We start from the raw sequence: 17651 nt of genomic DNA, 5'->3' as shown, positions 1-17651 counted from the left end.
GCATTAAAAAACTCACATTAACAAAAGGTAATGGCAACTTCCTGATCTGTTATTTTATTCTCCTCCCGCCGGCTGTGCACTTCAGCTGTGCCTCACTTACAGTTTTAACCTCACATTACTTTTTCAGCGGCGCAGATAGTTTTGGTGGGAAAAAATAATGTTAATATCATCATGAGACCGTAAAACATTTAATTCCCTGTAGCATCTCAGGAGATCAATATGAGGCTTTACATTTCAGAAGCGGGGTAGTAGGCGTGCAGTGCGACCTGTTGACATTCAGCTCTCCGCTCTGAGCTGGGGCCGACGTGCAGAGGAGGTAGGAGTGTTGAAAAATCCAGAGTGCAAAAATCAAATATGAGTTTTCTGAAAAACATATTCAGTGTTTTCTGCTGACTACACTGAGTTAATGAATATACTGAGGAAGCTTTTCAGTTGGAAATATTTTTAATAATTTTTTTATCTCATTGTCAGATTGTAAAGAAATAACAACGTAATAAATGTTTACGCTATATCAGAGGAACTGAGATGAGTCTACACAGAATTTGATCTTTGCCTCAAAAGCTTGTCTCTCCTTTTCAATCATTAGCTACTGTGAGTCCTGTACTGCTGCTCGGCGGCCTGCATAGCTAGGTGTTAGATGCTTTTGTTAGTCACATTTGAAAGACCCTTCGAAACAGCACAGCCTATAGTCGTACCACCGTGAAGCTACCAGTCTTCAGATAAAGCCTCACACGGATGCAGCCCCTGAATTGGGTCACAGCTTAAGGGACAGGGGTACCGGTGGGTCCAGGAGGGACCGCAGAGTGCACATCCCTGACCACATCTTTCTGGTAATGTGCTGGCCCCGATTCCAAATCCGAATTCTCCAATTCTTGCACATTGGCCCTTGAAGTCAGGTTATGCAGAGTGGATTATGTAACCTGTCCTGTGTGGGCAGTGTACTGCTGGTGCCTTTCTGCTCTCTGTGAAAAGAGACGAGTCAGTGAGCGGAGAGGCTGCACCTTAAAGGTCTATTGAAAGATGGAATCTGTCAAAAATCTCCCACGTGACTGAAACTGAACTCTGATAATTGATAATTATTTTGTATGGGTAAAATTTGGGCACAGCATTCTAATAGGGAATGGATATCTATAACCAATCTCATTAGTCTCAGCTGTACTGAGACTAATGAGATTGGTTATAGATGTCAATAAATGTGTTAGCATCGAATAAAAAGTTACAAATTAACCCAATGATGGTGCTAGATGAAAAGTTAACAGGTTACCAACTTAAACCTGCAGTGTGGAACTTTTGTCTCACTCTGCTGTTAGTGAGAGTAATTACACAAACATTGTTAATTAGAACTTTTTCAGACATGATCCCTGGAGGATGTCCGGGAAATGGGTTTGGCTTTCACACGTTTAAAAGACAGCAGGAGACCCTCCACTCAGATGTGTTCACAACAGCACAGATTTCTCTGGAGCGTTCAGACGAAAGGGGGTGCAGCATGCAGGAGGCAGGACGCTACGTATAATTACTGCTGCAGACATCACCTTTTTTTTTTTTTTTGAAGCACCAACATCGGCCCTTATCACTAGAGGTCTGGCAGGTGAAACTCCAGAGAATGTCCAGAGCAACTGTCTCTGACATCTACGTTCTGACATACAGCCACTCCAGAAAATGTCAGTAGATTATCTGGAGTTCCGTGCATGTCCGAAAGAAGCTATCAAGGGAAATCTTAATTTTGTTATTTAGGTACAGTCAATGCAACAGTTAGATAGCCTACCACAAACATTTAACAAATGTCAACATGTCCAAGTGCAGTAAGGCCACATCCGTGTCTGCACTTTGTCCATTCTCTTCATTCAGCAGGTTTCAACGATGAAAATCTGTCCCAATCATAATTCGGGCTTGTCCTCACTGCCAACCTCTTTCTTTTGATTGTAAAATGAAGATGAGATTCACCTTTGTGTGTAACAGATGTGTTATTAACAGGCATTTAAAAGTCAATCTATGGAGGAGATGTTGAGATATTTGGAAAAGTGACATTTGCAAAGCCGGAGAGGAAGTCAGAGGTTCCTGTTCGCCAATCAGATCAATCCTTTGGGCACCATGGATATCTGCACCAAATGTCACTGTTCATCCAATATTTCACTAAAAGTTTGAAATGTTAAACTGCTGGTTGCTTTAGAGGGGAACTTGGAGTCTTATAATACAAACATGATGGCTTTAGGTTTGTCCAGCTGTTAAGTTGATGGTCCAGCCGTTTATTTGGATGCTTTCTCTTTTGTATATAATAGACTAAATGGATGAATCATGTGTTGTTCATGACAACAGAGGTTCCTGAAAGCTCAATTTCCCCCCCAAAAAATCATATCATCCCTTTGCACTGAAACTGATAACCTCCTTCCTTGGAGTAGCAGTGATTTGATCAGTCAAGTCTGTGTGTCACATCCCCAGGGTCTGGAGACATGTATTTTATATGTGTGGGTGTGTGAAAGTTGTGAGAGGGAGAAAAAAGCGTATTGGAGAGGAAAGGAGCAACATGAATGCTTGTCTGAGCAGCTTAGTGATGTGCCAGAGGAGAGAGCTCAAAGAAGATAATTGGATTTCATGTTGGTCGCAGAGGGAAAAAAAGAAGATGCCTGCTGTCTCCTTGGAGCTCCTGCTACAGGTATCATAAAGATCGAGAAATGACTGAGTCCTGCTAAGAATCCAGGATACACAAAGTCCAGCCGGGGGGAATGGAATAAGGAACTGTCTGACTGCTTCATAAACAATCCCTTCCTACCCCATACAGACACTCTACATGGGGTTTGGTAGTGACGCTGCAGAAATGTCTAAAACTAAAATGGAATCTCGCAACTTATTCCTGTTCTTTTTTTTAAATGTGTTATTATGGTGAAATCCACAGGTCCTCAAACATGGTCCCTGATTCATCACAGTAAGCTGCTATTTGCTCATCAGCACCTGTTGTTTGCTTTAAGAGCCGGCTCCAGGCCGCGTGACGATGCATTGCATTACTGTGCATTATGGAATTCTGCATTAGCTGGCATAACATTATGATGCCGGTAATGATGACGAGATGCTCTGAACTATAACATCTGCACGAGGAAATTGTGCATTTCTTCTCAAAGTATTCTTCAGTGGTCAATTATAAGCTTTTATTCTGCAGTATTTAGTGTCATTTGTTTGGAATGAGAGGAACATTAAGTGGGATATAATAGTAATCTGTCTATGTGAGTAGTGTCTACTTGAGGTCTTTCACATGTCGTCTTTTCGCAGCAGTCAGGGTTGTTTACTGTTGACCATGAACGTTCCACATCATCGAGGTAGTTTTGTGCTTTACAGGCAATAGTATTATTCATGTTCTTGTCGACAGTTAGGTGTGTCCTGTGCAGCATGTATGGATATGATTGATATTGATATTCCCGACAGTCTTTTCCTTTATCTGGCCTTTGGATTGTGTTAAATGCTTGCTAGCTTTGCTAAATTGTTACCTTCTGCGGCCATGTTGCCTAGCATCAGTGTCCTAACGACATTACCACTTGAATGCCAAGCATGACATCCCACGTCTCCACCACAAGCTCACACATTCCGTTTGAAGACCATGTGTCTACACCGCCCTGATGTGTTTTACCTGTGTCCAATTATCGCTTCCTTCCTTCAGTTTATCGTTTCTGTGCTCACATTCCTCTCGGTCAGTTTGTTCGGCTCCTGCTTGTTTCTTACATCTTCTCTGCACCAACCTTTCCTCTCACCTCTTAATGTTTCTCTCGAGTTCGTTTCAGATCTCCCTCTTCAGTCCACTGCCGATGTCAATATGAATGCTCGATCATAAATCTTTAGGTAAATGTTTGATGAACATTAACGGGGAGAGTGAATAAGTCCTGCTGTTGGAAATATCCACTCTCTTCAGGGAACCGTTTTCCAGTGCACAGCCGAAGAAAAATAGCTTGGTAGAGTTATAGGACATAAAGTGGCCATCTAGGGACACACACATTTTTACAGTCTATTAATCTATGAATAATTAAAGGCTCTCAGTAACCCCAAAGGAGATTACAGCACTTTGTCTTTCAATACAGTAATTTGTTTAGTGGTGTCCAAGTACAGCACATTTCAGTCTCTATTGTCAGGAGGCTCCTGCACAGAAAAAAAGGAACACCTCCACTACATTCTACAAACAACCCAACAAAATAAGTCAAAAAGAGGGCGTGATACTCGTATTGATATTGCATAATTGGAAGTGTCAACAAATAGGCAACTTTCAAAATCTTTTCACTTTTTATTTCAAAGGACGAAGAGAACAGTAGCCTTGTCAGTTACTACTGGAAAGAGATCTTTCATCCCTTTTACACAGGAAAGTATTAAAATCATTTGTCATTTTTCTGTCACAATCAGATTGCAGCAGGATTGATGATACACAGATTTTTTTTTTGTTGTTTTCAGTTTTCTGAGCAATGAAGCGTTGTCCAAACAACAGCTTGGCTTGCTTTGAGACTTCAGATGCTGGCTCGCAGCAGTGCTGACAGTAAACAAGTGCTTCTGCGTGCACATGATCAAAACAAATAGTTTTCAATCTCATCAAGGGCCATCAGGCAAACGGAGATGGATTCAGAGCCAGCCACTGCCAGAGCCCAGAGTCTCACAAACACTGTTGGGAGGGTTACTTTAAAATGTATATTTCACAACAGTCCCTTAAACGTCAGGTGTAAAATATCTTTCTTAATTGCTCAAACTGAGTAACTTATCACGACTACTTTGTACTTTTCTGCTTACATCCTAATAACTGAATAAATGTGGTATTCATGCAATACTGCTAACTAAAGTAACCCAAGCAGACATTCAGGTAGGTGTACATTATTTGATAGAAATAATTATTCAAAAATATAGTATTCAGCATGAATGTTTAAAATCAGCTGGTCTTGATCTTGGTCTAGATTTCTTTGTTTTTGTTTGCTAGACCTGCTTATCAAACTAGCTACTATGCTAGCAATGCTAACAGCTAACCTAAAGTCAGCAATAAGGGATAGAAGGTAGTTCTCTAGGTGGCCAATTTAAGCAGCTAGACTTCAACAGAGTGCTTAAATAACCGGTTAAGCACTCATATGAGGGGATTTAAAAAGTGAGAGGATATCCAGAGCCTCCCATGTCTTGAGCAAAAATGTACATTTTTATATAAATTCTAAAAACATTTAACACTGATGAAAGGCAACTGTGGGTGTAGTAATCCTGCTGTATCCTGTAATTAGATACAAAAGCCTGACTGCAGCATTTTGGATGAGCTGGAGGCGGGTGATTGACTTGTCTCAGAATAAAAAACTCTTAATGAGACGATCTCACGAAATCTGGACAGTAAACAATAAATGTGTATTTTGGCTTTTATCCATAAAAACATCACATGATTCCAAAAATTCTAAGCAAATAAACAGTTACTTTGACTTGATATCCCAATTTTATTTAACTATTTTTCTAAAGTTCTGTAAACTCTCTAGTGTTACCAGCAGTTTAAAACACTTTTTCTATGTTTTAATCTCTGAAAGCCAGATGCATCTACTTGCATGTGCTTCAGTCACAAAGCAGTAAAAAAGTGGAACATCCCAGAAATGTATTCAGGAAAAATGTGGAGGGAAACAGTGTCACAATGTTACTGAAGAGACTGTTCAATTTTTTTCACCAGCCAATGTTTATACCAACTCAGACCCACATGTTTGCCATCTCTCATCACAAACATACGTGTTTCAGTGTCAATATGGAGGCGCACATGCACACACACACACAAGCTCATCGTAGCCTACCTCTTTTCCAACAGGATTAGCATAACATTACTGACAGTGAGGAAGGAGCAGCAGGCCTCTGAAGATTAGACACATTCATGAATACGTGAGATCTGACATCTGCTAGGAAAGATACTTGCATCATTTGTTCAGATGTTAAAGAGGTGTCATTTAAATATCTGCCGTTGCCTCAAATAATGATCAGTTCTGTGGGAGAAATTTCAGAAAGATTGGTGGCTCAGCAGTTCACAAACTACAGAAGGGAAAACAATACATTTTAGAGATTCATCTTTAGGATTATGTTTGCACCGAGTGATGCCTACGTGCTGGCCTTTGTGGTTCAGATGGAGAGAAGAAGTGTTTGAGTAAATGAAGCTCAAGCAGACTCACAGGGGACCAAGTGTGCATGCCCCTGAAATCCCAACTCCACATTAAGTCTGTGATGATGAGTAGAGAAGGAAGTCCAGGAGCACTGGGGGTCAGACCACCACCCAACTATGAATTAATAAGGGCAACAGCAGTAAAAGCACACAGGGAAAAATTAATTTCCCAGACTGGGAACTTCAACAAGAGTTTTCTTTCTGTAGTTACTTCTTCATTTCCTCCAGCCTAAACATTCTGGTTTGGTAAATACAACACCGCCCCCTGAAGTTTATGTGCAGTATGTTGTGTGCACTATGCTCACACTGCTGATTTAAGTGAGTGTGAAGGATAACTGAACATTTTAAGTTGTCACAACGGACAACAGAATCATTTGAGGGACATGTTGTGGGTTATTAAAAAAACTGTCATACAACGAGCACACTAATATGTTTGCCAGCACAAGAATGATTACCACAAGATTATGAAAGCATTTTAGATTTTCAGATTTTCAAAACTCTTATTCACGGCTGCCGGCTGCTGTTGGTTGATCTTTAGAAGAAGTAGTTCAACTTTTGGAGTCCCACATGTGAAGGCTTTACAGTATATGAAGTTAGTTTAGCTTATAAGAACTGGAAAACAGAGAGCTTATCAAAACTAGATGGACGACATGCTAGCTCCCTATAAGTGAAGCTAAAACATCTTGATTGCCCTCTGGTGGCTGGTTGCAGTATAACTGTTTTTTTTGTGAGCAAGATAGCAGCAAAACACTGAATGGTTTTCTCGGAAAAATGGAGGAGAGATGCGATATGGGTAAGGAAAAAAATTATAAAATCTCAGGATTTGTGAGTTTTTCCTCCTCTTCTTTAATTAGTGGGAAATTATGTTTTTCAAGATTTTCACAAATTTCCCAAAGAATTATTCATTGAGCCTGACTAGAAAAATATCCGACATATTTGAGGAACTAATATCAATGTGTGTTTGAAATTTGGTGCAGCTTGATGAATTATTCGAAGCTACGACAACATGGAAAGTTAGAAAGATTGACAGTTGACATTGACTCACACTTCGCACAAATGGCAGGTACTTGATCGACCTTGATTCCGAACGAAGGACGTCGCCAGTATCCAGGGTATTTTGGCTTCACTTTTGTACAACGGGAGGCGGTGGAGACGACTCGTCCATCTTCATATGCAGCCACTGGCAAATCAACGAGAGTGGTATCAATCCTCTCATCTAGCTCTCAGCAATAAAGCCAATCAGCATATTCCCCCGAAACACTGAACATTTTATTTAAGCCTGAGGATAATGAGAAATGAGAATGAATATTTTAGTTCATCTGATTACCAGAACTGCACTTTTTGAACGGGGAAACATTTTTCTGGCAGAGGCATCATTTGCAAACCGCTAAAAGAGGAATGCTTGGTTTAATTTGAACTGGAGTGCACACACACACACACACACAAACACAGACGCACACAAAGAACCTTTTGAACACTGCTAAATGACAACACTCTGTTCACAGTGTGCAAATACTGGAGAAATTGCTGCACTCCCCAGCAGAACTGAGCCGACTTGACATAATTTGCATCTCTGCTGAAGTGAATGAAGATTCATCTCCTGAGAACGCAGTAATAGGTCTGCATCTGTAATTAGTGGAGATACACACAAGGGTGAGCAGACCTGATGGAGAACCTGGTTTTATTGCTTGTTACAGGAATCAGATAAGTACGAAGGAGTCAAAGTGAGATAAGTGGCTGTAACAGATGGTGAGCAGTAATTTAAAACTACCCACATGCAAATGGGCCCCTAACCTGGCTGCATTATGTTTAGGATATATCTTATGAACAAATGATTTAACCAAGAACATGCTAAATTAAATGAGTAGTCATTGTCAGTCTTTTTTTTGGGGGGGTGGACATATAATGATCAGTATCAAAGTCACATTTGACCACTTTCAACACGGTTGGACTGGACTTGAACTGAAACTCAGATCTAACAGTGATTCTGATTCCAGTGGTGTTGTGTTGCCTCTCAGCGTTGGAGTGAGCAGCAGGGATCTCAGCTGCTGCATTGTGTAAAGCTGGAGGGCTGTTTCCACTCGGCAGTGGCTGCCCGTGTGGATATGGGAGCTCTCGTGTTGGCCTAACGTACCCTTCACAAGGTAACAACATTTACAGGACAAACATCTCAACGGGACAGGCCAGACTGGATTCTTTTTTACAAGTCTGACAAGAACAAGATTGGAGAATGGAAGGCGTCTTGAAACCATTATTGCTTTAACTTAACCAAATTCCTAATTTAAATGCCTAATAACGGATGATGGCCGCAAAATTGTTTAAATTAGACCCTCCTAAATACATGTGTTGCACCGCCTGTCCCTATTAACCTGTTTCCTGTTCAATAAACTAAGGCAGAAAACTTTATGCAAGCTTTTATTTAATTGACAATAGTTCGTCTTCTAGAGTCATTTCTCTTTTCAACCAGATGGATTGTAAACAAATGTTTGAGCTACATGTGTAAAAAGTGACTTCAGATTCTGTGGTTTCTACTGACCCCTAAGGTTTGATATATACAAGAAAAGCACTTTGGTCGATGTAAAGGAAAGATCGCAGTTCTGATCAAATGTTGGAGTCCAGTATTTTTCAACCAGGAACCTAAGTTTATAAATGTGGGTTTGAATGGTGTTTTTGGAATTGGTCCTGTAGATCTCCTCTGTTGGCAGCTGCGACATAGTGACAGTGGCTGTAATGTAATCCTATGGGGCAACTGCGACAGTCGACAAAGTGTCAACTAAAAGTGCTTTTTTTTTCACCAATAAAAGGTTGAAATTGTGATTCTTGTTCTTTCTGAAGAATCTGGCACATGAAACATGTTCAAATTTTACACATCCACCTTTATAAATATAGGGCCCTGGTTGTAAATACTTGAATTCCCATTAAATGAACCTGTTATATCTCAAGTTACTTCAGATTTATTTAGTGTCAAAACAAACCTTGATCTTCAAACCTTTATAAATTAATAAACAAAACTATCAAATGCTTTAGTAATGGTGTCAGAGGTCATCTCCATAGCCAGTGTTAACCCTTTTATCCACTCCAGGCTACTGTAGAAACAAAACGGTGGAACGTGGAAGACTTCTGCTGCTTTTAACATGTAATCAATTCAACATTTCATTCCTAAAATAAAGATTTTTTTCTAAATGTGCAGTCTCCCTTTAATGTTCATTAATATTAAATTAATTATTTAATTTTGTCACTAATACTAAACCCTAGAATGCAGATCATTCTCCTCCATGAAATGAGTCTCTTATTTGCAACATGATAAAACAACCCCAGTATATTTTAAATCCACTCCGAAGTAAATTAAGAATCACCATTACTGTCTCTATGTGCCCACTGGTATTAGATATGTGTGAACATATGTCATAGTTGTCACAATGGCTAGCTGAGGAAATGGAAAAAGAAAGGATAAGAGTTGACAATCAAATCCTCAACGTAATGAGCATCAAAAGGTTTGTGTCTGCAGCCTTCGTGGGAGGTGACAGTCTAAAACTGGGAGTAGCTCTGAAGATCTGTCATTTTCAAAAAAGAGCAGCAGAGATGTGCTGATTAACAGTGTGCTCAACGCTCGGTGTAGAAGTGAATTGTTAATCCAGGCGAGAGAGAAGAGAGAGGAACAGTTGAGTGGAGGGGAGGAGCAGCAGTCAAGGCCGGTGCCAGCCGCTCTGCTCTCACATGGGATGGCTGTAATTAATTTGGACTCTTGGCTGCTGGGTGGCATCAGCAATAATGTGTGTTTGCATGCGTGTGTGTGTGTGTGTGTGTGTGTGTGTGTGTGTGTGTGTGTGTGTGTGTGTGTGTGTGTGTGTGTGTGTGTGCGTGCATGTGCATGCGTGCACAGGCCTTTTATCAGTGATGACATATCCCTGCCCTCCTACTGTATTTTGCCCTTGAGGTGGCTATTTGCATTAGTGTCTGAACAGGGCACATAAGCTAGCTCCCTCTCTCTCACACACACACACATAGGTTTGCACTAACCTTTATTAGGACATTGCATTGACTTCCATTCATTGTAGACAGTCTAACCAACCTTGTCCCTAACCTTAACCAGGACCTCAGAAATGACGTTTTGTTCCCATGAGGACTACTGGTCTTGACAAAGTCAGTGATTTCACTGCAAACTGTCCTGAAGTGCGTCCCAAAGGCGAAGAGTCTTGATTGCCCTCTGGTGGCGGTTTGCAGTATAGATCATAAACCCTTTCACCCCCATGTTTGTGGATGGGACATGTAAAACAAATGCCTTGCTACCACAGGCAGATCTCCCGATCGCGCTATGCAGACAAAATGATGTCCACGGTGTAAGACGCTGCGTGCAACATTTTGTTGTCTTTTTGGGGATCAGGGGAAGAAAGGGGGGACACATCATGTATCTTTCTATCCAGTATATGAAAAGGACAATAGTAGACCAGTGGTGGGCGTCATAGTAACGATACTAAACACACAGTAAAGTTGTGTCCAAAAAGCCAACCTCTGTTTTCCATCTTTGAAACCTTGCTCTTTTGCCAATGGTGGCCACTGTGGTGGATGTTTCAGGAGGTGGAGAAGAATTTCACACATTTTCTACGCAGTTACTTGGAGCTTGAAGTTTCTTTCAAGCAGCCCATCAAAGCAGGAAAGTCATGCAGAACGTCTTACATCTGCCCCCGTGGGGAAAACTGTCACCAGAGGTTTGATGTTGAAGAGGGATTACGCAACCGACCTTGATGATTTCAATACACTAGGTGTCAAGAGCAGGTCAAAATGGCAAAGTTGGGCTCCTGCGGCTTTCTACCATGTGTCACACACAAACTAAAAAGAAGTCAACACACTAGACTGAAACAATGTCTACATACAGGCTGTGGTTGTCATGCAGAGTCTCAAACCCAAACCATGAAAGAACCATGATGATGGTCAGGACTATGACTCTGTGTCACTTTACTTAGTCCCAGCATGAGAGTCAGCCCTATTTGCATGTTTCCAACTTTCACGATGACTGTAATAGACTTTTAAAGGTTATTTAAACCATTAGCCACGAGAGAGCCTTTTTTCCTTTCACTTGAAAATTAACTGATATGAGAGTTCTATGTGAGTTCCTGTTCAATCTATTAGACTTGTCCACTTAGGGACGTCACACAGGAACCTTGGCATGACTCACGCTGGCAGGAAATAATTTTCTGTCACTCCTACGTAGAGATTTTACAAATTGCTGTTTTGGACTCTTACTGACTCTAACTGAACTTCAAAACTTCACCACTCCAGGCTAGTCCAGGCTCTGACTATGGCCAGCAGGTTTTTATTATAGATATCCGGAGCACCCTCTAATGGTCCAGCTGGGATTATGACAAGCTGCAATCAAGAGGGAGTGTTATCATTACACATTATATCGTAGAAAAAATCATATATATATATATATGCACCAAATTTGTTCAAAAAACTGTGCACATGTGACGTACAGAGTAAAGGAGGAAGCGTACATGTGCCACAGAGTCCTAATTAGTCAACCTTGTGCCGACTGATGAAGGACAAACCATCGATACACTGTGCCCTCAGGCAACCAGAAAGGGGAACGCACACCATCATAAAAAAAAACTACAGACACACACACACACCCACACACAAACACACATTCACACGCAGCTTTAATTAAATTTACAAATGTCAAAGCTCTGATCACGAAAGCAAATCCCCCTCCTCCCTCCTGTCATCCATCCGTCCATCACCCCAGCCCTATTCCCTCTATTCCCACCCAGCTCTGAGTGGTGTGACGGTTGGAGTACCCTCTCTATCCGCCGCTCCCTCCAACAGAAAGACAGACTATTGATCTGCTATGCAGCTGATAGGACAGTAATGAACTTCCTGTAGAACAAACGGCCGCCCGTGGAAAAGAGAAATCTGCTCCGAAATGTCCCCGGCACATCAAAGATTCCTGACTGAGGTTTTTATCTCAAGTTTTTAACATCCAGACTGGCATTTTTTCAGTTTTGAGAGCGTGTGGCTTTGCGAGCACATAAATCGGCAGCACTCTCCATGCATTTTGTGGCATAACTGCTGAAATGGCATTTTGGTGATGACAAGATGCAAACCAGAGGAGCTAATGGACAGCTTTTTTATGCACTTTGTCAGTATATCCCAATCAGAGATCTGACAAACCAGGAGGTATTTCTGCATCTGTCATTGGCTTACTAATCACCATATTTTAAAGTTTATACTTGTGATTTCTCATCAGAAATAAAATATACAAAGAACCACATATTTTTATTAAGCAAATACACACAATAGAGATGACAGGTCACAAGTAGAGATTGCTTCTCCTTAAAAGGCCATTAATCAAATAGGTTGGTAACCACTAAAGCTAATGGTTCGGTTTTTTTCACATTTTGAAATAAAACTGTATATTTTTGTCGATTTCACTTAACGTATAGTGTAGTGTGATATCGTTAATAGATTCCAGAGTCAGAAGTAGAGAAAAAATTGAAACGGTAGCTGCACAAAGACACGGTTATTTATTAAGGGGTCACTAGCAATTCGAAACCATCGAGTTGAACCAACCGCAGGGAAATTCTGAGTCTCATGATTAGTCTCACAGACAGAAATCTGTAGGCCGCAGCAAACATAATACACATACTCACTCACCCTGGCCACATGAGGAGGGAGAACACTGTGATTGTCATGTTGGCTCCATGTACAACTTGTCAGGCACTTACATGGATGACCTGAAGGGCTGACAGGCCCCATTACCCTCGCTGAAGGGGACCAAATGATCATGAAATAACATGATTAGGACTGACCTTGCATGTCCTCTGTTAGCGTGGCAAAAGAAGTACCTCTCTTCGTCCTGCCTCTCACTGTCACTGCCCCCCCCCCCCCCCCCCCCCCCTTCTCCCCTCTCCTCAGAGCTGGATCGCCATTAGGGTAATGGAGCCGCTGGAGGAAAGTAGGAGAGCGCTTGCAACAGAGGTACAGAGAGTATGTGTGCTCTAAACGCCCCTGGTATCTCCCTTGAAATTGGAAAGGAGCCCATCAATCTTAGTGTCCGACTGCCCATCCAGCGGCAGTGACACCCCAGAACAGAGACTGTACTTGTGTGAGCATAAGTGTGTGTATGTGTGTGTGTGTGTGTGTGTGTGTGTGTGTATGGTCCAGGTATTTCTCATGTTGTGGGAACCTACATATTTTCATTGGATGGGGAATTGTCTTCCTTACAGGGACAAAAAGTAAGTACCTGAATCGAATCATTGAATTTTGAAGTTAAAATTTAAGTTAATGTTAGGTTTAGGTTTAGCTTAAGGCTAGGATTAGACAACTAGTAAGTATGGTTAAGTTTAGCATTAAGATTTGAATTGCGGTTAGGTTAAGGTTAGGCTGTTCACAATGTGTGGAAGTCAATGCAATGTCTCGACAAGTATAGTTGCATACTAACCTGTGTGTGTCTGTCCTGGTGGGACCTCCTGCTAAAGGGAAGATAATGGGATTGAATGGAGATATACTCTTTTTTTTTCGTTCTCTTTTTCTGTATCTATTCTTTCTTCCGTCTTCCTCTCTTGCACTTTCTTCACCTCCTCCCTCTGCAGGAAAGCCTGTGTTTCACTCTGACTGACAGTCAACAGTCTATACAGTTAATACTTCCTCACCTTGGGCAGCAGCTGAGCATAAATCTTGGATATTCCTGTAGGACACGCTGGAATCTTACAGCTTTTAGAAGTGAGAGAGCAAGGATGCACTTTATTTTATGACCTGACTTCACAAGGAGGCTGAATCTGAGCGGAATCTTCAGAATGTTTTAATTCTGCCCATCAGCTCCATCCTCGTTCACCATAACAAGCTCTTAATCCACTTAGCTTTTTTTTTTTGTCAGTTAAAAAACGCCAGCAGTAGTTTTCCACTTGTCAGGGATCATTTACTCCTCCCCCCAAAAACGTACTTAATCTAAAATAAAAAATAAAAACATGTCACTTGTCAAAAATGGCAACCCTCCAAAGTTAGTGCAGAGAAAGTTAACTATAAAAACTAAAAAAGGCTTGGATAAAGCTGTATCATAAACCCGCCACACACATATATATATAAACATTATGTGCTCACTGACACACACACAGGGTTTCATGGAGGCTGGTTTAATAGACTTTGGGTTTACCTTTAGGATTTATTGTAAGAGCCCTGTGATAAGAGAGACAGTAACAACTATTAATGTGAGTGCTGAGCTCCAGGCAAGATTGAGCAATGCGTGTGTGTAGGGGGGGGGGGATTATAATTTCAAACATGGCCTTCTTGTCTCTCCCCCTTCCCCCTGTCAGTTATTCTCAAACACGGTCCCTCCTTGACTCTCACCTCTGCAGCTTGAAGTTGGACTCTTTGTTGTGTGGCAGAGAGGAGATCTGAGGCTGCAGCATCGGGACGGCCTAATGCACGGAGCGTCATCTCGAAGCAGTGTCGATTTCTAATTAGAAGACTCTTACTGTGCAAACAACAGCTTGTTTGAGTTCAGTTATGTTGAGATTTACTCGAGTGTCACCGAAGACAAAAGGACACGCGATTCGAAAATAGTGTTAAATATTTGGCACGTTAAAATGAACAGCGTGTGTACACATGTCGTCATATCTACACACGCAAAACAAAGTGAGCGACTGAATGTGTAAGAGGTTCAGTCACATTCCAAAGAATCAGGGCGATGCAATGTATTCCATGACTCAGCACGAGCCATTCGATCAATGTCTCAAACTGGCACCTTTACTCAATTAGAATAAAAGCACATTAACGATTGTATGCATATTTAAATCATTAGTAATGAGATGTGGAGGCAATACGCTCTGAAATGCTCACCCCCATTTCCCTAAGGTTACATCCATACTAATACATTTACATTTTTTTTTTTTTTTTTTTAACAAACCCTGTCCAGAGTTATAATTCACTTCTATATAAGGAAAATGTGTATGACTCAATCATTCTGATACACTACGGATGTGTGTGTCGGTGTTAACAGGAAGCAGATAATCTACTGTGCAGTTGGCTGCTTAGTTGCAGAAAATAACACGAACGAGAACAACAATGGTGAAAAGTATGATTTTCATCCAACGATTAGGTGGAACTGTCACTGACCTGCATTCACCGCTGGTTGTCGAGTTGTGCGGGTCCAGACCACAATGCAACCTCAGAGTTTTCCAACTGAAACAGGGCTAACAGCGATCTCAAACACAAAGTAATCTATGCTCTTCACAGTAATATGTAAACAAGGTCAACATAGTCGTTCAGGCACATTGTCTTTATCTGCACAAAACCCAATTCATCCTGTAAATGTTCAGGCAAGTCAAAACCTGGCTTCAACCACTGCACCATTATGAAGGTTTTTTTATGAAGTTTTAACATAATTTACTTCTCAGTGCAGGGACATGCAGAAAAGATACAGATGTTATATTCTTGGATTTTAGATGAAAAATTGACATTTAGTCAAATATAATATTATAAGTGATTTTTTTAAAACTGAGCAGTAATTACAATTTTGGTGCATGGAAATTATATTTACAAAAAAGAGTTAATCATCTAAAATCAAAGTGCATTTACGAGCCACTGAAGATGATTTTTGTTGACTTTTAACATGTTGTTTACAGTAGAAACAGTTTTTAGTACATTTCCTGCCACCGGTAGTCGTGTGCTCTTTATGTAAAACAAGCAAAACTTTGCCTGCCACAGTACAGGACACAGAACTGGGAGAATAGAAACAGGGATTTTCACATTATAGAATCGAAGCAAATCATTCAGTTGGACAGTATAGCACTGGTATATATTTACTCCATAACCTCTGGCCTTGTTTTCACACAGGGAGGCAGTACATCATAAATTATTGTCCAACTTAACTTTCTTTAAGATTACTTTTGAAAACCACAATGCAGCCACAGTCATGATTGCAGTGCATTGGAAACCAGTGCTATGCCAGCGTGGTCAGGCAGGGCCAGTCATAATCATCCGAGAGGGCTTATCAAACACCATTAGACACTTTATACATCCATTTATATGATCTGTGAATGGACCTCACTGAGAAGGATGTCCCCTTTGTCCTTGGGTGTTATGGCACTGTATGTTGATAGAGTCTCTGCAACAGACCCCGTAATGGGCCAGATGCATCATATCCCTCTCGCTCGTTCCCCACGCGGTGCAGCAGCATGTATGCTGTAAAGGTCGTCACGGCGACTTCACTGAGGGCTCATTGGAAAGAAACTACCCATGAACCTTGAAGAGGGGCCATTCCAGAGAAGATCATATCCAAGCTCATAATATCACTCACACCTTCTACAAACCTCCAGGACATCAGGGGACAATGGAAATGGGCACTTCGAACAGCCATCAGTATTTTCACCATATGTTTTCTGCATTACCCATAATATTATTACAGGAGAGGCCTGATTCTCACAGACAGTATCAATTTAATCTGAAGGTTGCATCAAAGATGTGTTTGTAAAGGTTGTTGACCTCTGTTTTTGGAATAAAAAGAAGAAATCAAATGATATGAATAATAAATCTGCCAAAATGTGAAGAGTGCCCGGTCGCTGCGTGTGACCGTGCCGGCAAATGATAATATAGTATAGAGTATAACAATATAGTACTACTACCAGTAACAGCAGCAGTAGAATTTCTATTCTATTTTTGGAAGCCGGTGTGCAGTGTGCGTTTGAGCGACGAGCAATGAGATGGAAAGATAACCCTGCCACTTTCTCTCCGGTTATCTGCACTCAGCGGTGGTATTTAGCCTGACAACCCCTTCTTTGAAAGCAAATGATTTTTTTAAATACATATTCATGATTCCCAGGGTGTATCCTTCTCATAACCTCTCTGAATAACACACACACACACACACACACACACACACACACACACACACACACACACACACACACACACACACACACACACACACACACACACACACACACACACACACACACACACACACACACACACACACACACACACAGATCTGAATAACATGCGGTCGCCTCAGAGCGCTGGAGCAAACCAAGGTATATTTTTTCAATCAAATCCAATTACTTATTGCGTGGCTGGTAAAGCATGAGACAGGGTATGATGGATAGGTGTGCATACCCAGAGAGAGAGAGAGAGAGAGAGAGAGAGAGAGAGAGAGAGAGGAAATGGCCAAATGGAGGTGGAGAAGGGAACTGGAAAAGTAGGTAAAAGAGAAAAAAAGGGGCAGGGACAATTGTGTAATGACAGAGGAAGGGAACAAGGGATCAATGCACAGAGACTGAGTAATGGATGAGCATAGAGTAGAACAGACAGAAGGGTGAAGAGTAATAAGAGCATATATACAATTTCAGTTTTTGTAGAGTCAAATCAAAGCATCATTCAACTGCAATTTGTAACCCAGAGTAACACAGATGACTGGAGAGCAAAATTGACGCAGATATTAGAGAGGGAATTGGGGTTGACATAAATCAGAAGAAAAGACGACACCACTTCCTGCGGATCGTAGCATTGGCTGCCTGTT

Source organism: Pleuronectes platessa, chromosome 13 (genome assembly GCF_947347685.1).
Source record: "Pleuronectes platessa chromosome 13, fPlePla1.1, whole genome shotgun sequence".
In the NCBI taxonomy this organism is placed as follows: Eukaryota; Metazoa; Chordata; class Actinopteri; order Pleuronectiformes; family Pleuronectidae; genus Pleuronectes; species Pleuronectes platessa.
This window is presented reverse-complemented; position numbering follows the sequence as displayed.